Here is a 26991-nt window from a genome sequence, read left to right on the forward strand (position 1 = left end):
GAGCCTAAATGGACTAAGACACTTGTATGTATGGCAACCTAGCTGGGGTGGCCAGAATGGCTGCAGGTGGTCAAGCCTCTCCCTGTTTAGTGGTATCTCATCACTTCCTAGTGATGAGAGACCACATGGAGCTTTTTAACATCATGGCTGGATCTAAAGACAGTAAAAAAGAAAAGTACAAAGTTTCTTAAGGTCCAGATCTAGAAGTCGCAATGTGTTACTCCTGCTACATTTTATTGGTCAAATCAAGTAACAAGACAAGTCCGGATTCAAGGGGAGGAGAAATAGACTCCACACCTTTTTGGGGGTTTAATGACACATATGTTCAGAAATGGAAATAATCTTTGGTAAAGATTTTACAAACAATCTACACAAATTGTTAAGTACATAGTAGGATAGGTTGAGCAGATATGGCAAAAATTGTGAGGGTGATATTCAAATGACTATTTGGAAGATGCTGTCTTAACATAACATCTAAATATTGCAGTAGACAGTAATTTGATGATTTTTAGTACCTTATACATACTAAGCACAGCAATATAAACAAAGGAGTTTTATGAAAAAGATAACATGATATAAACTTGTGCTAGAACTTCTTACATTCTAGTGAAGAAGACAGATACATAAATAAATATAACACAGTTACCATGATGCATGTTTCAGTAAAGGGTTTGAAATATAGAGTGCTGTCATTTTATGTAAAAGTCTGAGTGCAAATGGATTTTCTTGGGCCCATGATTTGTAGCAGGTCTCAAAATTTTTAACTGTGAAACCCTAAAAGGACCTAAAAACACTGAAGAGACACGATGGTGTGAAGCACAGAGATCAAAGCTACTAACAGTAGTGGTAAGGAAAAGGTTTCACAGAAGTGGTAACATTTAAAGATAGGAAAGAGGGAGGATGGAGGAGGAAGAATTGGCATGAGTTGGATGCCAGTTAGATGTGGGGAGATGAGATGGATGTAGAGGAAGGAGAAGAATTAGGAATGTGGGGGAATTGAAGAAAGGGAAAGGGGAGCAGGCAATTAAAGGATGACAATTTTCTAGCTGGGGAAAATGGTAGATGGTAGAAAATATAGGAGGAAGAATGGGTTTTCTAAGTACGCTTTCCAGAATTCAGTTTTGTCCAAGTTGTGATTGAGATGCCCATGTGATAAACCAATAGACAATTGGGCATGCAGGTCTGAAACTTGCCTATCTTGTGCCAGGCACCTTTATAGGAATTGCATATAGAGCCGTGAATATCCTAAAGATATTCACATTCTAGTGAAAGTGAATACAAAATACAAATGTTATCAGAATTCTTAGATTCTAATGTGGTTGGCAGGGAGTGTGGGGGGGGGGCAGAGACAATCAGTGTGTAAAAAAGTCAATATAAATTTTATCCACTGTTAAATACTAAGAATAAAGTAAATTTAATTAATGGGATAGAGAGGTCTGGGGAAGCTACTTTATCTAGAGTAGTATGGAAATTGAAGGCAGCTTTTTGAACTACAACTTAAAGCTGGGAAGGAGGCTGAGCCTCTTTAGTTTGATAAGGTAGGACAATTGTACCAGCAAGAGATTAACCGTTGTGATTTAAGCTGGTGTCCCTCAGATACCACATCATTGTGAGGAACTCTTCCCCCAGCACCTCTACCCACAGACATCTTAATCTTCCCCGTCTAGCAACAGAACCATGTGGAGCAGATAATGAGTATAAATAAAAATCCATTCGTGTGTCCAGGACACCAGAGGAATGGAAACTTCAGGGAGAGAGGAACTATGAGAGTTAGGAAGAGAATGTAAAGAAGAAAATGGCAGGGGGAAGTCACTCACTGACCACTGGTGGGATGGACATACATATGGGCCTCCCAAACGTCTGGGATTGAGCCCCACTCCCACAGTTAGTATCGAGGAATGAGTTAGTCTAGAGATGACACTCCCAACTCCTCACCACACTTTGGATGTTGTACAAGATGGATTACATCACTGTCTGAGATGAGTTACCTCACTTGAACTTGAGTGAAGAGACTTGAGTAAACTTAGATTGTACAATATTCTGGGTTTGGGGTATACTGACTTGAGGTAGTGATGGGGCACCATCTTCCCTCCCCACCCACTTGCACATGGCTGGACCCTCCAGTGGGGAAGATAGAGTGAGAAGAGAGTTGTCTCTGGACCAATATACCACCAGGAAGACTTTGTCTCCTGACATCTCCACTTCACCCATACTAAGGTAAAGGCATTCAATATTTAAATAAGTAGTTTATTATAATATTCTGATTTTCCAGTTATTTATGAACATACCTGCCCCCACCCCACGAGGAATGTGCACAGTGTTAAGTAAATCATTCTATTTCAGTGATTCTGACCACATCTACCTTGACTGGTACCACGATGTCTCTCTAGATTTAAAGTGAACAAGGATAAATTAGTTCATGATATGTATTGAAATTATAGAATCTCATAAAATAAAACCTTCAGTGATTGGAACATATTATCATTTTAGAGCTTGTAAAGGTGTCAAATGTTGGGCAAAAAATAATTTAAATGATTGGATCTATTATCCTTTTTTTTTTTTTAACCTTAGGTAGAATATTAGTTCACCACCACAGCCTTTGAGTATTACTGGATATTGTGACCACAAGTGAGCGATGTGGTAGCTTACTTGTCACAGCTCTACACCTCTTTCTGAGAGAAGAGGTTTGGGTTTGGGAATATTTTAGACCATTATTTTTCTGCCATTTCCTGTTGTCGCCAGGATTCAATCTGTAACTGGGGTGTTATTCAAAATACATATGTTATCAGAGAGGAATTAATTCCTCAAACACAGGCACTCTATAGGACTCTAAAATGCTAAAAAGTACATATTAGAGAAAAGTTGGAGAAAATTCAGGATTGGTGGTATGGTGCTGCTGTTTTCCTTTAGCCCATTATTTGTGACCTTGACTATTTCAATTATGATGTAAATCCATGGAATCAAATCACTGACATGTTTATGATTCGTAGTCACATTTGATAGTTATTTATACTATAGAGGTGGCAAGGACACTTTCCACACACAGTGTGCCTCCTGTCAAGAGAAAATGAAAACCTTCCGGTAAAGTCTCAGAGCACTGGCAGGAGGCTCTGTGAAGTCCAATGGGGCTTTTAAAATGGGAATCTGAACCATCCATCCCAAACTTAGTGGAGTGAAAAGATAAGGGAAAGGTAGTAGTGTTGGCATCCCTTGTGTTGGTGAGCTACTACTACCAGCAGTAATAACAATACACCTGGTGGTTAGCAATTACCTGGTGTTTCGTGTATTCCAGGGACTGTTCTAACACGTTCCACACATTAACCAATTCAATTCTTGCAACAACAATTGATGTCATTAGTGCCTTCTTTTTACAGGTGAGGAAACTGAGGCCCAAGAGGTCACACATCTACTAAGTGGAGAAGCTGGGATAGGAATGAGTCCTGACAGGTGAATAATGCTGATTATAAAAGTGAGAAAGATAGGATTTTTCTGTAAGTGAGAAAAATCACTTGACAGAAAGTTGCTCCCCTGCTGAAGCCAATGTTAGCTCTGAGGAGGACAGATGCCAACCTCCTAGCCCCAGGCCTCACAGCTGCCGGGACTGGGCCCCCAAATCTGAGAGGCGGCTCCTGACTAGGATAGAGGCTGCAGGGGCCGCTCCTGAGACTCCACTCATCTCCAGCCTCACACATCCCAGAATCAGAAAATGTTTGAGCTGGAAGGATGCCTAGGGATACACTGAACTCCCTATGTTGCAGAAAGGGCCCCAAAGCAGCACATAACTTTACAGGGATTATTTTTATTCCTTTGGTTCTGGGAAAGGAGACTTTTTCAGGGGGAGTTGCGATGAACTGAGCAAGAATCTGGAGCTCCCATTTTATTTGTACCTCTTGTCCTTGACCGACAGGAATCACAAGGATAAAAGTTAAGATAAAAGGAAAGAGATACTACCAAGCTTTATGGAGAAACATGTGAACAGGAAGGAGACTTTCAGGCAGGATTTATTTATAGTTCTGTGGGGACTGTATGGATCTGTGTTTATGGGTATGGAGCATTAGGAGCTGTGAAGTTTCAATTTCTTTAATGTTCTTAGTTGGTGCCCAGGAGGATTCATTATTTTAGTTTTCATAATGATGCAATTAGGAAAAGTCAGAAACATCAGAATATCTCATTTGCTCCCAGAAATTCTTGTTGCCACCTCTTCATGAGTGTGACTGTCCTGGGCATTCCTTGATGTTCCACATTTTGGACGTGGGAGCATGACTATGCCCTGGACCCTTGGTGTGGACTGGGGCTCCACTCGGGCATGTTGGAGAGAAGGCAGCTTCCATTGTTGCTGTGTTTCATCTCAGCCCTGTTATTACTGTGCCCAGGAAATCGTTCCCTTTGCCACTTCCTAATTATGCCTCTGGATACTTTATGGTAAGGGTGACATTTTTCTCTTGACAGGCAGTATTATAGTATAGAACTATGCTTGTCACTCTTTACTGCTTTTAATAACCACAAAATCTCTTACAAGATGTCTGGAGCTTCGTAAACATATGTTTATGGTACCATTTTATCTGTCCTGAAATGGTCAAGGTCATAGATAATGTGCCAGAGGAAGGAAGACAGTGAACACACTATTATAAATAGACGTGTAGCTTGAAAATGACCCTTTCAGACATGGGGACATTAGTTGGCAATAAGAAAGGAAGTGATGAAATGTAATAACAATTTTATTTTATTTAGGAAAGTCTCCAGGGGTATGCCAAATGCTTCCTATTGTGTTTAATCTGATTGGCATTTTGGCATGTTAGAGGTTTAAACATGTATTATAGTTATTTCATTACAATGAAAAGTGAATTAAAAGATAAGAATGAAGCAGAAACGCAGTTTGAATAGTCAAAAATTAGCATATGATACATAATTTTATCTTAAGAAATCTAAGTGACACATGTAAGAACAGTGTACCTTTCATTTGTCATTCTGAATTTTTAGAAACGTAGGCATGGGGGATCATTTTAGGTAGTACTGAATCCCATTTCTTTTTCTCTTGCTCTCATTCATGCTCAACAGAAACATTTTAATAATGAAAGATCTAAAAGGTATATTAGCTTTGTTATTTGGTGCTCAAAAATGTTCCCATGACATTGGTTTACACTTGCCAGTATATGGGTGGATGGTTTGTGCTTATTAGATCTTAGAACTGCTAATATCTGGGGAGAGAGAAAAGCAACAAAAACAGTATCACGCTCAACAACAGCAACATCAAAAGCGATGACAATAGCATTAGTCGGTGTGTCTATACATGTTAATGTTAACCCTTTCAATACCTTGTTTAGGCAGTATTATTATAGTAGTAGAAAGGGTCAAGAGTTAAGGCATTGAGGTTAAACCTTGGGAAAATTAACGCCTCTCGGAATTTCAATTTCTTCATTTGTAAAGGAGGACTACAATTGCAGTAGTAATAATCATGAATACTGCCCATTACATAAATAATGCATATAAAGCGCTTTGCACAGTGCCTGTTTTATGATTACTAGCTGTTACCATCATCATCCTCATCCCCATTTTTCAGATGAAGAAGCTCGGTGCAGAGATTAACAAAGCTCTGAAATGAAAAGCAGGAGTTGAGCAAGGAGTTACCTGACTCCTAAACTCTTGCTGTTGTTGAAATCCCACCACCTTATTGCATTAGGGAATATTGCTTTGTGAGAAAGGAGGGTGTGGGAGTGAGGTTTAGCTTTCAGGCCAGGAAGCTAATTCTAATTTTAGGAAGAGGTGACAAGGATGTGAGGAAAAGCAATTATTTATAGTCAGGCCACAAGGGCCTCGGATTTTGCCTCTGATTGGCACTTGTCTCCTTTTGCATTCCTGCCTTCTCCCACTGGTGTTGTCCTTTCCATGCATCATGATTTCCCAATGCTAGGAAAATGTTTAATTGGGTAATTACCCAGGTTCAGTTCTCTGAACTTGCTTAATTCCCTGGATAACAAAAAGAAGGAAAGAGGGGTAACTTACCAGTCAGATATCTACCCCCTTTCTTTATGTTATATAGACCTGGATGCTTAGCTTGTTTGTGCAACCCTAGTCAATTTGCACAGCTTCATTTGTACCATTTTTTTGGAAGAGGCAAAATAAGTTCTGTTCTCAAAATAGAGTCACCACAGGTGGAAACATAACACTTATAAGTAGTTCCTCTGGTTTTCTATCTATTCAGTTACTTTTGTGCTAAAGAGTGGGCATTTGAGTTAACTATAACTTATTGTATATTTCAAAATCAGATCGGAATTGAAATGTTCCTAACACAAAGAAATATTAAATGCTTGAAGTGATGAATATACCAATTACCCTGATTTGATCATTATGCATTGTAAGTTATCAAAACTTTATGTGTGCCCCATAAATATGTACAATTATTATGTATCTATAAAAATTAAATAAAAACATACTGAGCCAAAAAATAAAGAATAAGCATTTGTACTGTACAACTCCCCACCCTGTGCAAAAACTTGAAAGGAGACATGCTCTTTGAGCTTGAGGATTCCTTTGCATGACATCCAGTGAAACTTAATTTACACTTTTGTCTTTCTAAGTGTTCTTAGAAAAAAATTTCTCTGTAGTATAATTTCCTGGTAGGGATTAGTGAAACCGTCTCCTCATTGGCATTTAGTTGCTTTTCCCTCTGTGTTCTTATCTCTTGCATTAGATTTAGTTGTTTGCATGCTTGTTTCCCCCCTTAGGAGTGTAGACTTCTTGCAGACAAGGATGAAGGCTTCCTCCTCTTCGCTTTCACTGTATCTAGTACAGAGCATGACTCAGTAAATATCAGAGCACTTAGATAAGTTGATTATACTGACTTGGATTAAACCTTTTTTGCTGCCATTACCTGATGAATGAAAAGGAGAAGGGAACAGAAATAACTTTACCAATTCCGGTATCTTTGGCAGTCATTGACACAAGCATAGGGTGTGGAAGGGGTGGAAAGGGAGAAAAAAGGGCAAAAGAGCAGAAAAATACAGAAAGAAACTGAAGATTAAAAAAAGGGTGGGCTAGCATAGGGAACATATTTTACATCACCAATTATTTTTGGTACAACCCATCTTGAGCCAGTATGCCCCGCTATTACCCCAGTCACAGGTGTCTTCATTTTTTTTTTTTTTTTTGCTTAACCAAGATAATGAATTTCAGTGGACTCTCAAATCAGAAAGAAATGGGACTGAAACATTTAGGCAGTGAAAAGTGTCACTATTTTTCCTTCCTGTAACCAGGTCAAGAGTTCGGGTAGGAACATGGAGCCTGAGCTAGTAAATTTGAATATCTGATCTTCCAGGCTGGGACCAATGAATAGTGGTTACTGGGAAAGGAATTGCAGGAGGTAGGATCAATTATGTAATGAGGGATAATTATGCAACAGGCCATACGTTAGTTTGGGAGAGTTGACACATTTTATCCAGAGCAAGACTGGGTAGACATACTACTGTATAGGTAAATGTAAATTACCCGGTTGACTTCAGTGGGTAGAGTTCTTGTCTGAGCACTGCTGTGAAAGAAATGATTTTCCATTTTTGGTTCTCATAAACCTTTCTTACTTCTTTCATTCTCCTCTGATGTCTTCCTGGATTAACAGAAAGCAAGAAAGAGAACAGGATAAAGTGAATACTCGGTCTTTAAAAGAATAAGCAATTTTCTATAGGCAGGCAACAAAAGTGTTAAACTTTGTTGTTAAGCATCATCACACTTATAAAACAAATAATAATTCCATAATATCATCTAATACAGAATCCAGATTTGGATTTCTCTTATTGTTTCAAATATATCTTTTATAGTTTTTTTCCCTCCCCAATTCATGATTTGACCAATATTCTTTTATCCTAGAAAGAAAGAAGTCCTCAGACTTTTGCCATTCATGATGCTTTTAGCAATACTTTTATTTAAGTTCAACTCAGTTTCTAAATTATCCTCACTTTAATAAAGAGTCTGCACTGGGGTGCTTAAGCTTTACTGTAAATGGAGTAACTTTGTATCATAGAGTTTACAGAATTTAAGTGTCAATTGGATGAGTTCCATGTATTTCCATTCTAGAGACATCTCCAAAGAGAAAAGAAGGTACATGAAAGGAAAGAGGAAAACATAATGAGCAATAATGACTCAAGTTAAGGGGAAACATTTTTAAAAAGTGAAACACTAATGGCAATTGATAGATTTGATTTTTATTTTAGTGGAAAGTCCCTGAGCTGCTTCTTAATCTCAAAGAATAGTACAATTCATTTGGATTGTCTTGCATACACAGTGATGGTCCACTCTGGTCTACTGCCAGCATTTTGGTGCCAACTTCATTCCTGGATGGTGGAGATGATGAGCAATGCAGCATTCCACTCCTGTTCCCAGTGTGGTCCATCTGTGGCACTTTCTGTCATTCAATTTCCAATTTGCTTTAAATAGTTTTATTTACTCTAAATGAGGATGGTGCTGTGTTGCCAGTGACAGGCTCTTCACCTCCATCATCACAGAAAATGTTGTCAGTGTAGAATTAGAGAATAAAAAAACTAACAGGTAGAAGTCAGATAAGGCCAGTGGCGTGCACAAATGGCAGTGTGAAAATTTTTTTTTTTTTTTTTTTTTTTTTTTTTTTTTTTTTTTTTTTTTGAGACGGAGTCTCGCTCTGTCGCCCAGGCTGGAGTGCAGTGGCCGGATCTCAGCTCACTGCAAGCTCCGCCTCCCGGGTTTACGCCATTCTCCTGCCTCAGCCTCCCGAGTAGCTGGGACTACAGGCGCCCGCCACCTCGCCCGGCTAGTTTTTTTGTATTTTTAGTAGAGACGGGGTTTCACCATGTTAGCCAGGATGGTCTCGATCTCCTGACCTTGTGATCCGCCCGTCTCGGCCTCCCAAAGTGCTGGGATTACAGGCTTGAGCCACCGCGCCCGGCCTGGCAGTGTGAAAATTTTAACTTTATTAACTTTGCGTGTGTTTTGTATTTCCAGACTTTTGCTAATGTGGTACAAAGCTACTTATAAGCAAGGCTCATTTTCTCTATACTCAAGGAAGAAGCAGCTCTAGTATTTTATTTTAGTGATTTAGTTTCAGCATTTTAAAAATCCTTCCATATTATCTGTTACCCAGTTTGCTAAAGAATAGCACAATAGGTACTAAAGTTCAGTGAACTGGTCCAAAGTTTCAGTTCACCTCATGTTTATTGACTCTTCTTATTGTGTTCTGACACTGGGGTTATAAAGACGACAAAAGTGTAGTTCCTGACCTCCCTCACCAAGCTCATAGTTTAACCAAGAGAGACAGACAAAAAAAGAGACAGTCCAAGTTGAGACATTGTTTATGCTTCATAATAATTTTGGAAGAAACAAATCAAGTGCTAGATTTCCTGAATAGTACAATCCATTTTGGCAAGAAAGAAGGAGATGGAAAGCCAGAAGAATAAGTGGAAGAGGGGAAAATTTGGTGGTGGGTGCTGTGTTAGAATTATAGGAGAGTGAAGTTTTATAGGAGAGTGAAGTATTTTAACTGTTTTTTTTTTTGCCTTCAACTTTGTGTATAGAAAAATTTCAGGTTTACAGAAAAGTTAGAAAAATAGTACAGCAGGTACCCATATGCCCTTTATGTAGCTTCAACAGTTGTTAACCTTTAGTCACATTCATTTGCACTATCCCTGGGTATACTATTTTGAACCATAAAAATAAGTTGCAGACATCACGACTTTTCACCCCTCAGTTGTTTAACAGGCATCATAACACTTATAAAACAAAAAATAATTCCATAATATCATCTAATACAGAATCCAGATTTGGATTTCTCTTATTGTTTCAAATATATATTTTATAGGTTTTTTTCCCTCCCCAATTCATGATTTGACCAATATTCTTACATTGTATTTAGTTGTTGTGTCTCTTAGTCTTTTTGGATTTATGTTTTTAGTTTCCTTTGTTTTATGACATGGAATTTTTGGAGTCTAAACTGTTTATATTGAAGAATGCCCCGTATGTTTGATTCATCAGATTATATCTTCATGAATAGATTCAGGTTAAACATTTTTGGCAAGAATCCCACAGATAAATGTTGTAGCACAACAGCTGTAAATTTAATGTTTATGGACTTCATGGTTATATGTGTGTATATCTACATGTCTTCTACTGGGGAAAAGGTCGTAATTCTTACCAAATTTCCAAAGATTCTATAAGACCCACAAAGGTTAAGAATTACAGATGGAGTAAGTTGTTATTAGTGGGAGGTAAGTAGGTATTTAGTCTACACTTATATCTTAAATCATTAGATTTTATGTATTTTTAAACATGGTATTTTTACTGGTAGGTTTTTTAAAAAAAGTAATTCATATACATGATAAAATTCAAATCATACAAAAATATTAGAGTGTAAAATATCCTCTGACTCCAGTTCTCCAGATTCCTTGTCGCTCTTGGCAAAAATAACCTGTATTTCCAGTTTCTTGAGTGCACCTCTAGAAAAATCTGTGTATAGGTGAGTATATTTGTGGATACGTGTTCTTTTATTTATTTTACACAAATAAGAGAATTTTACAGTGGAGATGTTCTGTAGGTGAATTGACTTACATTATTGTAATGCATGTATGTGATAAAACAAAATTAGTAAAAAATAAACCAAACCAAAGCAGGAAAGAATCAGTGCTGGTGATCTACATGACATTCTACTTGATGACTAAGCAGGAGACTTTACACCAGCATGTTGCTCCTTTAGCTGGACTCACTCTTAGCATGCACAGTCCTGAGCCTGGGGTGAGGCTAGCTTTTTTTAAAAAAAATTAATTTAATTTAATTTAATTTAATTGTGGTAAAAACATTTTTTAAATCTTTCCTTTTTTTTTTTTTTTTTAGAGACAAGGTCTTGCTACATTGCCCACACTGGACTCAAACACCTGGGCTCAAGCTCTCCTTTTGCCTCAACCTCCTGAGTAGCTGGGACTATAGGCATGTGCCATTGTGCCTGTAGATCTCACATTTAATGTGAGATTTACCCTCTTAACAGATTTTTAAGTATACAATACAATATAGGCACAGTGTTGTACAGCAGATTTCTAGAATCATTTATCTTATATAACTGAAGGTTTATACCTATTGAGTAGCAACTCCCAATTTCCCCCTTCCCCCAGCCCCTGGAAACCCTTCCGCTCTCTGTTTCCATGAGTTTGACTGGATACTTCATATAAGTGGAATTATACAGTATTTGGCCTTCTGTGTCTGGGTTAATTCATTAGTATAATGTCCTCCTGGTTCATCCATGTTGTTGCAAATGGTTAGATTTCCTTCCTTTTTAAGGCTGGATAAAGGCTAACTTTTAAAGACTGTATTTATCACAAACATGGTCCCTGTGGGAGCCAGCTTCATCTGGTGTGCAACTGAAGAACCAGAAGAGCCTTTTAGTGCCAAAGGAAACACTAGCTCTGTACAACATTTACCGAGGGAGTGTTCATAATGCCTGCAAACTGGCATTATCATGGGGGATCTTTGAGGGACATTAGGACTATATTAAATTTCAGCCTTACACACTGACTCGAGAGCCCTGGGTAAGGTGCATTCCATGGCTCCTTGTTCAGCTCCATGCTTTTTGAAAATTAACAAGATATCTTGGTTCTTCCACATCAGCACACAGAGATCTACTTTATTTTTTAAAATAACTACATGGTATTCCATTGCATAAATGTACCAGGATTTGTTCAGAATCTGTCCTCCATTGATGGATATTTAGGGTTTTTTTTTTTTTTTTTAGAGTTTTGCTACTATAATTATAATGCTACAATGAATGATGTGACTTTTTATAATACATTTTGGGGATCTTGCATGACCAAGTGATCACAGGAGAGCAATTAGAATACTTTTGCTATCTTTACTTAAAAATATAAAATGTATTTCCTTTTTTGGTTACTTTTGAATTGAAACTGTTTTGGTTCTGATTCCTATAATTTCAACTTTTCAAAATTGAGTTTAAAAAATAATACTAATTAATTACTTTTTTAAAAACCCCATATATTAGCATAGTGTCTAAATACATTCAATGGCATTAGGACTCCAAAAGACAATTTATCAAATGTCTCTACTATTTATTATTTATTCAGCAAGTATTTCTTGAGTGCATGCCTCTATGTGCCAGGGATTGTATTAAGGATTTTAGTAGATTTTATATTTTCTAGTTGAATTAAAATTGTACTGAAATTTAAGACTAAAAACTATTTGCTAGTTGCTCATTTATTCCATTTATAATTGCTCATTTATTTCATTAAGTTAACGAGGTATTTGTATATCAGTGAGGTGGAGAGGAGGGGAAAGGTAATATATTTGTATTAAAAATTGCACTTAATGTATTTCCTACATAGCAGTTATAAAAGGTAGGGTTTCTTTTTTCTCTTCTCCCTCCTTCCCTCACTCTCTTTGTTCCTTCTCTTTCTGTCTCTCCAATTTTAATAATTGGTATTATCAGTCCTTCATTATTCCTCTTCTTATTTTTCCCTAGATGCTTTTCCCTGGCTCTTATTGCTTATTTAGCTTTATGTAGGAACTTTAAAATCAACTTGTCTAATTTGAAAATCCTACTAATAATTTTGGGGGTGTGATTCACAATATAGTATTTATAAATTAGCTCTGAAAGCATCAACCTTTTTTTTTTTTTTTTTTTTTTTTTTGTGTGTGTGTGTGTGTGTGTGTGGTAGAGTCTTGCTCTGTTACTCAGGCTGGAGTGCAGTGACTCCATCTAGGCTCCTTGCAAACTCTGCCTCCCAGGTTCAAGCAATTCTCCTGCCTCAGCCTCCCAAGTAGCTGGGACCACCACTCCTGGCTAATTTTTGTGTTTTTAGTAGAGACTGGGTTTCACCATGTTGGCCAGGCTGGTCTTGGACTCCTGACCTTAAGGGATCTGCCCGCCTTGGCCTTCCAAAGTGCTGGGATTACAGGCATTAGCCACCACACCTGGCCTAGAATTGACACTTTAAGATGCCGTGTCTTTAAAATGAAAAACATAATATTGCTTTCGATTTGCTTCAGTATTTTTAAAAATTATCATTAAGTTTGTCTCTTGGAATATTTATCTTTTTGCCCTCTTTGTGAATAGAATGGGACCTTCTATTTTGTCTTCTGGTTGTGGTTCAAATGTAAGAATACTATTGATTTTTCCATATTATATTTCTTTTCCAGGCCCCATACTGGATTCTTTCACTATTTGTAATAGCTTTTCAGCTGACTCTCTTGAGTTTTCCAGCTAAGAAATCATTTTATCTGCACATATCTCTAAACAATATTAAATAATGGTGATGCTAAGTTGTATGGCTAGGTTAACTTTTTTTTCTTTAGAAAGAGTTTCACTCTTGTTGCCCAGGCTGGAGTGCAATGACGTGATCTCAGCTCACTGCAACCTCCGCCTCCCGGGTTCGAGCGATTCTCCTGCCTCAGCCTCCCGAGTGGCTGGAATTATAGGTGCCCACCACCACAGCTGGCTAATTTTTAGTAGACAGATTTCACCATGTTGGCCAGGCTGGTCCTGACCTCAGGTGATCCACCTGCCTTGGCCTCCCAAAGTGCTGGGATTACAGGCATAAGCCACCGCACCTGGCTGGCTAGGTTAACTTCTTTGTGTGCACATTCTCTAACAAAGTCTCCCTGGCTAATTGCTTGACCGAAAACAGATATAAACTGTTAAACATAAACACAACCAAACATGTCACTACAACAAAACAGAACAAAACAAAACATGCAAACAAAAAAAAAAACCCTGTTCTCCAAAGGCTTTGAGAAATATGGGATTATGTAAAGCAACCAAATCTGTAACTTATTAGCATTTCTGAGAGAGAAGATAAGGTAAGCAACTTGGAAAACATGTTTGAGGATATAATTGAGGAAAATTTCCCCAATCTCGCTAGAGAGATCAACACGCAGATACAAGAAATCCATAGAACCCCTCCAAGATACTATATAAGATGACCATCCCCAACACACATAGTTATCCGACTACGCAGCATCACAGAAAAGAAAAAAGAAAAATCTAGGCAGCTAGACAAAAGGGTCATATTACCTATAAAGAGAAATCCATCAGACTAACAGTGGACCTCTCAGCAGAAACTTTACAAATCAGAAGAGATTGCGGGCCCATTTTTAGCATTCTTAAAGAAAATAAATGCCAGCTAAGAATTTCATATCCCACCAAACTAAGCTTCACAAATGAAGGAGAAATAAAGTCTTTCCCTGACCTTCAATTGCTAAGGGAATTCATCACCACCAGACTGGCCCTACGAGAGATCCTTAAAGGAATTCTAAACAAGGAAACGAAAGAACAATACTTGCTATTACAAAACCAGATGCAAGCACATAACTCATGCATCCTATAAAGCAACTACACAATTGTGATTACAGAGCAACTAGTTGACACCAATATGACAGGAACAAAACCTCACCTATCAATATTAACCTTGAACATAAATGGCGTAAATCCTCCATTTAAAAGATATAGAGTGGCAAATTGGATAAAAAAAAAAAAAAAAGACCCATCTTTCTAGTGTTTTTAAGAGATTCATTTGACATATAATGGCGCCCATAGGCTCAAAGTAAAGGAATGGAGAAAGATCTGTCACACAAATGGAAAGAAAAGAGCAACTATTCTTGTATCAGATAGAATAGATTTTAAGCCAACAAGAGTAAAGAAGGACAAAGGAGGACATTACATAACGATAAAGACTTGAATTCAACAAGAAGGCTTAAGTACTCTAAATAAATAGGCACCCAACATTAGAGCACCCAGATTTATAAAACAGTTACTTCCGGACCTAAGAAAAGACTTTGACAGCCATGTAATAATAGTGGTGGACTTCAACACCCCACTGACAGCATTAGACACATCATTGGGACAGAAAACTAACAAATTCTGGACTTAAATTCAACACTTGACCAGTTGGACCTGATACACATCTACAGAACACTCTACTCAACAACCACAGAATGCATTCTTCTAATCTGCGCACAGAACATACTCTAAGATTAACCACATGCTTGGTCATAAAGCAAGTCTCAATAAATTTTAAAAAAGTGTGAAAATCAAGCCAAGTATCTTCTTAGACCACAGTGGAATAAAAATAGAAATCAATACCAAGAGGAACACTCAAAACTACAGAAATACATGGAAATTAAATAACTTACTCCTGAATGACCTCAATGAAGTTAAGGCAGAAATAAAAAAATTCTTTGAGACAATAAAAATAGAGACACAACCTACCAAAACCTCTGGCATATGGCAAAAGCAGTGGTAAGAGGAAAGTTTATAACACTAAATGACTACATCAAGGAGATAGAAAGATCCCAGTTAACAACCTAAACTTGCACCTAAAGGAATTAGAAAAACAAGAACTAATCTCAAAGCTTAGCAGAAGAAAAGAAATAACTAAAACTAGAACAGAACTAAACAAAATTGAAACCCAAGAAAAAATACAAAGGATCAATGAAATGAAAAATTGGTTTTTTGAAAGGATAAACAAGATTGATAGACTGCTAACTAGTCTCAAAAGAGAGAGAAGATCCAAATAAGCACAATTAGAAATGAGAAAGGTGACATCACCACTGATTCCACAGAAATACAAAAGATCCTCGGAGACTACTATGAACATCTCTATGCACATAAACTAGAAAATCTAGAGGAAATGGAGAAATTCCTGGAAACATACAACCTCCCAAGATTGAACCAAGAAGAAATAGAAATCCTAAACAGACCAATAACGAGGAATGAAATTGAATAAATAATAAAAAACCTACCATGCAAAAAAGCCCTGGACCAGATGGATTCACAGTTGAATTCTACCAGAAGTACAAAGAAGAGCTGGTTCCAATTCTTCTGAAACTATTCCAAAAAATCAAGGAGTAGAGGCTTCTCCATAACTTATTCTATAAACTCATTATCATCCTGATACCAAAATCTGGCAAAGACATGACAAAAAAGAAAACTACAGGCCAATATCCTTGGTGAACATAGATGCAAAATCCTCAATAAAATGCTAGCAGACCAAATCCAGCAGCATATCAAAAAGTGAATTCCCTGCAATCAGGTGGGCTTTATTCTGGGGATGTATGGATGGTTCAACACATGCAGAATTAAAAACACATAAACAATTAAAAACCAAAACCATATGATCATCTCAATAGATGCAGAAAAAGCATTTGATAAAATACAACAACATCTCTTTATGGTAAAAGCCCTCAACAATCTAGGCATTGAAGGAACATACCTCAAAATAATGAGTCATCTATGACAGACTCACAGCCAACATCATACTCAATGGGAAGATGGAAGCATTCCCTCTTAGGAACTGGAATAAAACAAGGATGTCCACTCTCACCATTCTTACTCAACATAGTACTGGAAGTCCTAGCCAGAGTAATCAGACTAGACAAAGAAATAAAGGTATCCAAATAGGAAAAAAAAAATAAGTCAAATTATCTTTCTTTGCTGACGATAAGATTCTATACCTAGAAAACCCTAAAGATTCTCCCAAAAGACTCCTAGACCAGATAAACAACCTCAGCAAAGTCTCAGGATACAAAATCAATGTACACATATCAGTAGCATTTCCATACCCAATTACATTCAGCTGAGAACCAAATTAAAAATGCAATACCATTTACAGTAGCCACACACACAAAAAATAAAATATGCAGGAATACATCCAACCAAGGAGGTTAAAGATCTCTATAAGGAGAACTGCAAAACACTACTGAAAGAAATCATAGATGACACAAACAAATGGAAAAACATTCTATGCTTGTGGATCAGAAGAATCAGTATTGTTGAAATGTTTATACTGCCCAAACAAATCTATAGATTCAACGGTATTCCTGTCAAATTGTGAGTCAATGTTTACAGAATTAGAAATAACTATTCTAAAATTCATATGGAACCAAAAAAGAGCCCAAATAATCAAGACAGTTCTAAGCAAAAAGAATAAAGCTGGAGGAATCACATTAGCTGACTTCAAACTATACTACAAGGATGCAGTAACCTAAACAGCATGGTATTGGTACAAAAACAGACACGTAGACCAATGAATAGAATAGAGACCCAGAAATAAAGCTGCACACCTACAACTAACTAATATTTGACAAAGTCAGCAAAAACAATGTGGAAAGGACACTCTATTCAATAAATGGCTAGCTATACACAGAAGAATGAAACTGGACACCTACCTCTCACCATATACAAAAATTAACTCAAGATGAGTTGAAGTCTTAAATATAAGACCTCAAATTAGAAAAATCCTAGAAGAAAAACTAGAAAATCCTTTTCTAGACATTGATCGAAGCAAAGAATTTTTGACTAAGTTCTTGAAAGCTAACGTGACAAAACCAAAAATGGACAATTAGGTCCTAATTAAACTAAAGAGCTTTTGCACAGCAAAAGAAACTATCAACAGAATAAACAGACGACGCACAAAATGGGAGTAAATGTTTGCAAACTATGCATCTGACAAAGGACTAATATCCACAATCTATAAGTAACTTAAACAAATCAACAAGAAAAAACAAATAGCCCCATTCAAAAGTAGGCAAAGGACATGAACTGACGCTCCTCAAAAGACATACAAGTGGCCAACAAATAAAAAAATGTTCAGTACCACTAATCATAAGAGAGACACAGGCCAGGTGCAGTGGCCCACGCCTGTAATCCCAGCACTTTCGGAGGCCGAGGCAGATCATCTGACGTCAGGAGTTTGAGATCAGCCTGGCCAACATGGCAAAACCCTGTCTCTACTAAATATATAAAAATTAGCCGAGTGTGGTGTGGTGGTGCACACCTGTGGTCCAAGCTTCTCGGGAGGCTAAGGTAGGAGAATCGCTTGAACCTGGGGGTTGGAGATTGCAGTGAGCTGAGATTGTGCCATTGCACTCCAGCCTGCGTTACAGACAGAGCAAGACTCTGTCTCAAAAAAAAAAAAAAAAAGTATACCATAATGAGATACTATCCCACACCAGTCAGATTGGCTATTATCAGAAATTCAGAAAACAACAGATACTGGCAAGACTGAAGAGAAAAGAGAATGTTTATACACTGTTGGTGGTGGGAATGCAAATGAATTCACCCCCTGTGGAAAGCAGTTCGAAGATTTCTTAAAGGACTAATAATAGAACTACTATTCAACCCAGCAATCCCATTACTGGGTATATACCCAAAGGAAAACAAATCGTTCTACCAAAAAGACACCTGCACTCCTATGCTTATCACGGCACTATTCACAATAGCAAAGACATGGAATCAACCTAGGTGCCCATCAGCGGTGGACTGGACTAAAAAAATGTGGTAAATATCCACCGGGTTTACAGTGCAGCCACAGAGAAGAATGTATTCATGCCCTTTGCAGTAAGGTGGATGCATCTGGAGGCCATTATCCTAAGTAAATTAATGCAGAAACAGAAAACCAAATACCACGTGTTCTTATAAGTGGGAGCTAAACACTGGGTACACACGGACACAAAGATGGGAAAAATAGACACTGGGGATTCCAAAAGGAGGGAAAGAGGGAGGGGGCAAGGGCTGAAACCTATCGAGTACTATGTTCACTACTTGGTTTGTGGGATCATTAGAAGCTCAAACTTTAGCATCAGGTATTATACCCATGTAACAAAACTGCACATATACCTCCTGAATTTAAAAATTAAAAGTAAATAAATAAATAAATGAAAGAATTGGGCATAACCTTCAAAAAAATCCAGAATGTGGGGCACTACTCTGGTCTCTTCAGGTCAGTGGGATGGGAAAAAGAGCAGGTGATGGAGCACAGGGGGAGCCATATTAAGATAAACAAAACTTGAGAGATGTAAACATGAAAACAATGTGTAATTCTGTATTGGATCCTGTTGAGAGAACAAATTTGAGGCACAATTGGGATTCTGAATAAGGACTGGGTATTAGAAATATTATTATATTATAGGACTCCCTAAATTTTTAGGAGTGATAATGGTATTGTGGCTATGTAAGAAAACTCCCTAATTTTTAAAAGATGCATGCCAAGAGGTTTAGGAGGGAGGCATGCTGTTATCTATAATTTACTTTGAAATGGTTCAGTAAACAAATGAAAAATAGAAGGATGAATGGATGGTTTGATGAACAAATGGAGTAAATGTGGCAAAATATTAAAAAACTGTTCTCATATGCAATTGCTTATGAATCAGACTTAGTTTAGTAAAAACTAAACAGCAAGATAAAACAAATACTGAGGTTATTTTTAGATTTGTTATTACTATCATGAATAATCTTCAATTTCAAATTTATGTTCCTTAAAACATTGTTACTATTGATTAATCTTATAATAAATATGTTACAAAGTTGAACTGATTAAATATTCTAATAAAATATTTATTTTGCTGTCTGTTTTTTATGTTGTAGATCCACATAAGGTATTCTTTGAAAACCCAGTTTAGTTAACAAGAAAAATGGAAAACAGATTAGGTCTTCTTGCCTCTTACATTGCAGACGTAGAACTTGTCATTGTAAACCCAGTGTCAGTAGATCAATGACCCAAAAGTCCCTGTTCTTTGTGCTGGAAAATATCTGCAGAGAGGGAATCTTAGATTTCTGTAAGTGAAATTCTGAACAATACTAATTGTTTGCTTACCTGCAATGTATGGGTTGTTAAGATAAAACAGGGTGGGAACCTGATCTCCCCAGGCGTATCTTTCATGTGAATGTGAAGGAAATGATTCATTGACAACCCCAAAGACCTTGCTGGGAAAACACAGCTCAGTATTGCATCATCAAGCATTTGAAAACAAAGTGTCAGGAAACAGTTTAGAAATCAGTCTCTATCACTTTCTTTTATTAACTATTTGTTTGTATTAATAAGAGTAACCACCACTTGTGTTTTGTAGTTTATTAAGTGTATTTGTGATAACTTTTGGGAGTGGTAAGGTAGGTCTCATTACTCATTTTTCAGGTGAGGAAAATGAGGCTCACAGATTTTCAGTGACTTGCCCAGGATTACACAGGCTGAAAGTGGAAGAGCCATGTATTACTACATCTGGGTCTACCTAGGAAATGGGAGGGCATCAATTGTGTAATTTAATCTCATAGAAACTCGGTTTTCTGAGTTGTAAGGAGGGCATAATGCTTATTTTACAGTATTGTTATAAAAATAATGGAAAATTATATAAAGAAGACATGTAGGCCAGTATTTTCATATACATGGAGTTTGATATACATATTTAGTCCATTTCCTTTTTTTTTTTTTTTTGAGATGGAGCCTCACTCTGTTGCCCAGGCTGGAGTGCAATGGCGAAATCTCAGTGCACTGCAACCTCCACGTCCCAGGTTCAAGCAATTTTCCTGCCTCAGCCTCCTGAGTAGCTGGGATTACAGGTGCCCACCACCACGCCCGGCTAATTTTTGTATTTTTGGTAGAGATGGGGTTTCGCCATATTGGCCAGTCTGGTCTCGAACTCCTGACCTCAGGTGATCCACCTGCTTTGGCCTCCCAAAGTGCTGGGATTACAGGCGTGAGCCACTGCGCCCGGCCTTTTTTTTTTTTTTTTTTTTGAGACAGGGTCTTACTCTGTTGCTGAGGCTGGAGTGCAGTGGTGTGATCTCGGCTCACAGCAGCCTTGACCTCCTGAGCATAAGTGATGCTCCCACCTCAGCCTCCCAAGTAAATGGCACTACAGGCACATGCCACCACACCCAGCTAAATGAGGCACCTGGCTTCATTTACTTTTTAGTGCCATGTTTATAGTCCTGTAGCTGTAACCTTAATCTGTACCTTAAATTTTCCACTGTCTAATTCCTTCTATACCATATTTGTAAGTTACAGTATTGCTATATTGAATCTTCGGTGTAGTACTTTTCCAGGATACTAACTGACAGCAAGCTTCTCTTGCTATTTTAGTTACTAATTCCTTCCCTCACTTTTGGGCACAAGGCCAAGAGTATTTTGCGGAGATTAAGATGAACCTACAATTTATTGAATCATAACATTAAATAGAGTTAGAGTGAAGTTATAATACATTTGCAAGGTGACATGCCTAAAAGGGCAGTAAGCAGCGGACGTAAGCAAAGTCATAGAAATCCATTCATCTGCCAACACATTTATGTAAGAAATTACACTACTGGTCAGGAATTTCCTGCTGTATGCCATTTTTTTTTTCCTATGGAACTTTTCAATAGCTTGTAATGAGCTGTTATGCCTCCTCTTCAGGCTTGGCTGTTATCAGTGCCACTCAGATATCCCTTCCTATTCAGTGTGGAGTGCTTTGTGACACTTATGAATGGGTGCACCTATTTTTTAACTACTAGAATGCTGATTTATATCATAGAAGACTCATCGTTTCTGCTTCTCTACACATACGCCTGTTTTAAGAATTTACTGGTTTCAAACATGTATTAATTATTTGAACTTGCAGGAAAAGAATGCCATAAAATTGAAAGCTACATGTGAGTTTTATAAGAGATAATTTTGTACTAAAATAATATGCAAAGGTAATAATTGGGGAAATTTTCTAGGCAGATGGGGAAAGAGATTCGAGTGTTTCTAATTATGTAGATAATGCTGAGTGAAAGGAAGAGCACTGTAGAAGGAATACTTGATGTGTGGCAGAAAACCAGAGTTTGAGTCTAGGCTCCGCCACCTGCTAGGTGAGCATAGGCAAGAAACCTAGGGCTTCAGTGTCATGTTCTTCATATGTAGAAATGGCCACTGAATCATATGTCTTAACCTCTGTTTTATTTTATTAGGAAAAATGTAACACCCGAGGAAATTTTAGTTTGCAGACGTGGTGTAAAACTTTACTTATGCAGCCTTATTTCAGTACGCTTGCGTATGCAAGTTAAGTATTTAGCACTTCAATGTTTGCACAGATAATTGGCAAATAGAAAGTAATATAAAATAAATAAGTAGATTTAATGTTTTCTGATTTTCAATGGAGAAATATGGTTATATATATTTTTAAATTAGATTCAGCAGTAGCAGATTCAATGAATTACATAGCCTCCTAAACATAAATAAGCTTTATCCTTCTCTTCCTTTTTGTTTCAATTTTATATCAACAAACTGCCAGGGATGAGAACAAAATTAATATTTCCTGAGAATGACTTTTGTATCAGTTACATACAACTGATGTAAATTGTATCCTATCAGATATTTTGATTCACCTAACTTAAAACTTCTGATATATTATATGGGCCTGAAGATTAAAAAAAAATTTCTGACTTTCTTTCAGACCTTAAAAATGGATTTAGTTTCCAGAAATGCAAGTGTGGTAAATACAGAGATTATAATGCAATACTTCATTGTGCTAACGGATAAAAGGAGAAAATCAGCTAGAGATATGTTCCTTTGGAAAGGAAAGGACAAAATTATCACTCTCAGTAGGTGATACAATTGTCTATTTAGTAAAACTAGAAAATCAATTGTAATACTTTTAGAAACAATAAAAAATTTAGTAAAAAGACAAGTTAAAAGTTAAAATATATGAAACTCAATAGCTTTCTTATATACCAAACATTACCATTAATAAAATGTAAGGGAAAAAGAAATTTATTCTCACTAGAACATACACTGCATGAGGACAGAAACCATTTTTGTTCACAGCTGCATCCCCAGCTCCTAGAACAGGGTCTGACACATGGTAGACACCATAAACATTTGTTATGTAAATGAATTCATGGTAACAAAATATCACAAAATTATTAAGAATGTTCTTAATATGAAATTCATAGGATCTTTAATCCTATATTTCATGGAAAACTGGTATGTGAATTGAGTTGGTGAATTCTCACAAAGAAGGATAGTGGTTATACGTAGAATGTTTTTCTCCACCAGACATTGATTCATTCAACAAATATATTTGGGGATCTACTCTGTGCTTAGTGGTGTTCTAGGCACTGTTCTAGGCACCAGATAGACAAAAAGACAAAAATCTCTGTTCTCATGGAACTTATTATCTCATTTGGAGATATAAATAATATGCAAATAAATAAGTCAAATAGATAGGATGTCAGATGGTGCAAAATGTTAAGGAGGAGAATAAAGCAAAGAAGAGGCTGTAGAGTTCCAGGGTTCAGACAGGGGATGGAAGTGGACAGAAGTGGCAACTGTGAATAGGGTGAATAGGTGAATAGATCAGGCAAGATCTCACAGACAAGGTGGTATTTGAGTAAAGACCTGGAGAAGGTGAGTCATGTGGCTATCGATATTAAAAGCTACAGTAATTAAAACAGTGTGGTCTTAACTTCAAAGACACACAGAAAAATAGAACAAAATATTGAGTTCAGAAATTGGCTCAAATATACGTGACGATTTAGCATGTGATGAAGTGGCCAAGAAAATGGACCGTTTTTAAAGAGTGCTGGAACAACTTGCTAGTCATTTTGGGGGAAAAAGGTAAGTTGGGATCTCACCATATCCAGACAAAAATTTCAAATGGATAGAAAGTTTTCATGTTAAACCACGCACATTAAACAGCTGAAGAATATTTAAGTATGTATTTTTATAGAGCCTTTGACTAGAGAAGTCCTCTTAAAGCCTAATAAAGCCAGAAAATGAACAGAATGGTCCACAGATTAGACCACATAAAAGTTTGAGGTGGCAAAAATAAAACAAAATAAATAAAAAAATAAAATCACCACCCATAAAAGTTAAAAAAAATACATCTTACAGAAATACTGTATTTCCTTATTCTAGTCCCCACTCTCTTTCAGAAAATGAACAGAATGGTCCACAGATTTGACCATATAAAAGTTTGAGGTGGCAAAAATAAAACGAATTAAAAAATTAAAATCACCACCCATAAAAGTTAAATTAAAAAAGTACATATCACAGAAATACTGTATTTCCTTATTCTAGTCCCTGCCCTCCTTCTGACGTTAGTGTATACATTTAATGTGGTAATGTCTCTTTCTCCTTGCTCTTAGGAACTATTAAATTGATATGATATATTCTAATAAACTGCCTGTTAGAGAGCAGACTAAGGTATATAGAGAGATTTAAAAAGCAACATTTTTTTTTGCATACTCAATAGCAAAAGTAAAAAGAGTATGAACACAGTTCACAAGGAAAGAAATGCAAATAACTAACAAAAGGGAAGAGATGTTAAACCTTTTGAGTAAAAAGGAAAGGTCAGCTGAAATTGCATTGAGGTGCAACGTTTTACCCATTGGATTGGTAAGCCCTAAGAGGATTGTTATGAGAGGCAATGGGAACATACAGCATTCTCATTTACTGCTAATGGGAGTGTGAACTTGTACAACCTTTCATTAAAACTAAATATATTTGTGCCTTTTAAATTTCCTTGGATTATTTTCCCTAAAAGGATGTAATTGAACAAGTGTTCAAAGATAAGAATGTATGTACAAAATTGTTTATCTCAGCATTGTTTGCAATAGTAAATAACTGGAAATGATCTTGATGTCTATTAATAGAGAAATGGTTAAATAAGCTACAGTGGAATGCTATGCAATGTGGAATGCTATGGAATGCTATGCAGTTATTATTTATTTATATGGGAAGATGCCCACAATAAATTGTTTATTAAAAGGCAGACTACTACAGCCATTTTGGAAGACAGTTTGACACTTTCTTATCAAACTAAGCATCCTCTTATCATTATGATCCAGCAATTGTACTCCTAGGTATTTACTCAAACTTAACTCCACACAAAAACCTGCGCATAAGTGTTTGCAGTAGCTTTATTCATAATTGTCAAAAATTGGAAGCAACCAAGATGTCTTCAAGTAAATGAGGATAAAACAAACTGGTATATCCAGACAATGGAATATTATTCAGTTATAAAAATAAATGAGCTATCAAGCCATGAAAAAACACTGAAGAATCCTTCATGCATCTTGCTAGGTGAAAAAATAGCATTTGGCAGTCTAAAAAGCTACATACTCTATGACTCCAAGTATATGACATTCTGGGAGGAGCAAAACCATGGAGATAGTAAAAAGATCTGTGGTTGCCAGGGATTGGAGGGAAGTCAGGGAGGGATAGATAAGTGGAGTGTAGAGAATTTTTAGGGTGATGAAACTATTCTGCATGATGCTGTAATGGTGGATACCTGACATCATACATTTGGTAAAACCCATAGACAAATGAATCTTAATATACATTTTAGGTAGTAATGTATCAGTATTAGTTTATCAATTGTAGTAAACGTACCACACCAAAGCAAGTTGTTAATAATAGGGAAAATTGGTGTGAACAGAATGGGAATATATAGGAACTCTCTATACCTTCTGGTTAATGTCTCTGTAGTCCTAAAACTGGTCTAAGAAATAAAGTCTGTCAAAAACAGTGCACATATGATCCTCTTTTTATTGTGTGTGTGTGTGTGTGTGTGTAGCAGGATGTGTAGAAATAAGTTTGGAAGGATAGCATCAAAATGTTAACAGTGGTATCTTCCAGGGGTGAGATTGTGAGTGATTTTCACTTTTTAATTTATGTCTTTTTATACTGTCTACAATGTTTTATATTCTTATGATCAGAAATAATACAATTTCATTTCAAAAGCAAAAACATAAGACAACAGCACCAACTAAAAAAGAGAAAACCAACAAGAATAAAAATAAAGTAAAATGAAAAATAACCCATAATTATACCATCTAAAGATAACTACTATTAACATTTTGGTATATATTTCAGGCTATTTACAATAAATTATGTAATATGTGAAATGTATATGTATATGTAGATAGATACAATGAAATGTATATGTAGATAGATACACACATTAAATACAATTTTGCAACACAATCATAGTTTATACATGTTCCACGGTGAGCAGGTCTATGCAGACCTATCCCAAAGGCTTAAAAGTTATCCAACTGAAAGTTGACTTATACATTTTTCGTTTACAAAATACAAGGCTCCTAAGTTGTCTAACTTAAGTTGTCTAACTCTAAGTTGTCTAACTGTGATCACTAGTGGCTGCCAGGATTATGCAAATATTTTTGGAAAAACAAATATGTTTAATATGTCTCTTCAAGGTAAAAATGACATTTTAATAGTGAATGAGAAAGTAACTGCTTTTCTAACGTAATTTGCTGTTTTGAAAATGGGTGTGGTAGCAGCCTCTGAGGTTGCCCCCACTGATCCCCTCTTCCTGGCATCCATGTCCTTGTGTAATCCCCTCCCCTTGAATATGGCCTGGACCTAGTGACTCTAACAAACGTTTGAATGTGACACAGGACTTCAGTTCGTTTCAGCATTTCAAACAAAACAACTTTGTATTCATATAATGTTTCATAAAATTCTTTCTTATGCATAATTCCATTCAAGCATCCTAACCTCTTGAAATAAAGAAGATATACAATATTTATTTCCATTTTAATAGTGAGAAAATTAAAGACTCAGAGAGATATTAAATGATTTGTTCAAGGCCTGTCTGACCAGAGGGCTTGTACCAGAATTCAAATCCTGCTCCGCTGACTTTAATTCTCAGTCTCCTTCACTCTAAAGGACCATTCTACTCTTCAGTCTTTAGAATCTCCAGAGTGGAGTTAAAAAGTGGCTGGCTGGGTTTTTGCGGTCTCAGATTCTGGTACCTGTGTCACTGTAGCACAATATTCTAGTCTATATATAATGATTCCTCAACTGATGTTTGTTGCTAATATGGAAATTTCATTCATAGCAAATTGTGGTGTTGTTAAATATTATCATTACTTTACTTATTCACATAATTCTATGTGAGATTAAGATTTTGGTAACCATCTGGCTATTTTGATCAAGGCAGGTACCTGGTAATTGATGTGTTAAGGCATTTTTCTCCCTGAGTTATTGGATGATGAAATCATAGAAAATTAAACCTAGTAGCAAACATTAGATGTGCATATTTGAAGACAGAATTTTTTTTTTTTTTTTTTTGAGACGGAGTCTGGCTCTGTCGCCCAGGCTGGAGTGCAGTGGCCGGATCTCAGCTCACTGCAAGCTCCGCCTCCCGGGTTCGCCATTCTCCTGCCTCAGCCTCCGGAGTAGCTGGGACTACAGGCGCCCGCCACCTCGCCTGGCT

General features: G+C 36.8%; 1 long non-coding RNA gene across 1 annotated transcript in view; it reads right to left on the minus strand.

Moving 5' to 3' along the window:
• Positions 1 to 4700: 4700 nt before the first annotated feature.
• The window catches only part of LOC102119077 (uncharacterized), an 84810-nt gene continuing 62519 nt past the window's right edge, over positions 4701 to 26991 (minus strand). Inside the window, exons 3-4 of the long non-coding RNA XR_281908.5 lie at positions 7486 to 7600; positions 4701 to 6871 (exon numbers count right to left, since the gene is read on the minus strand). This is a non-coding gene — a long non-coding RNA (uncharacterized lncRNA). The remainder of the gene's footprint in view (positions 6872 to 7485; positions 7601 to 26991) is intronic.

This window comes from Macaca fascicularis, chromosome 11 (genome assembly GCF_037993035.2).
Source record: "Macaca fascicularis isolate 582-1 chromosome 11, T2T-MFA8v1.1".
Taxonomy (NCBI): domain Eukaryota; kingdom Metazoa; phylum Chordata; class Mammalia; order Primates; family Cercopithecidae; genus Macaca; species Macaca fascicularis.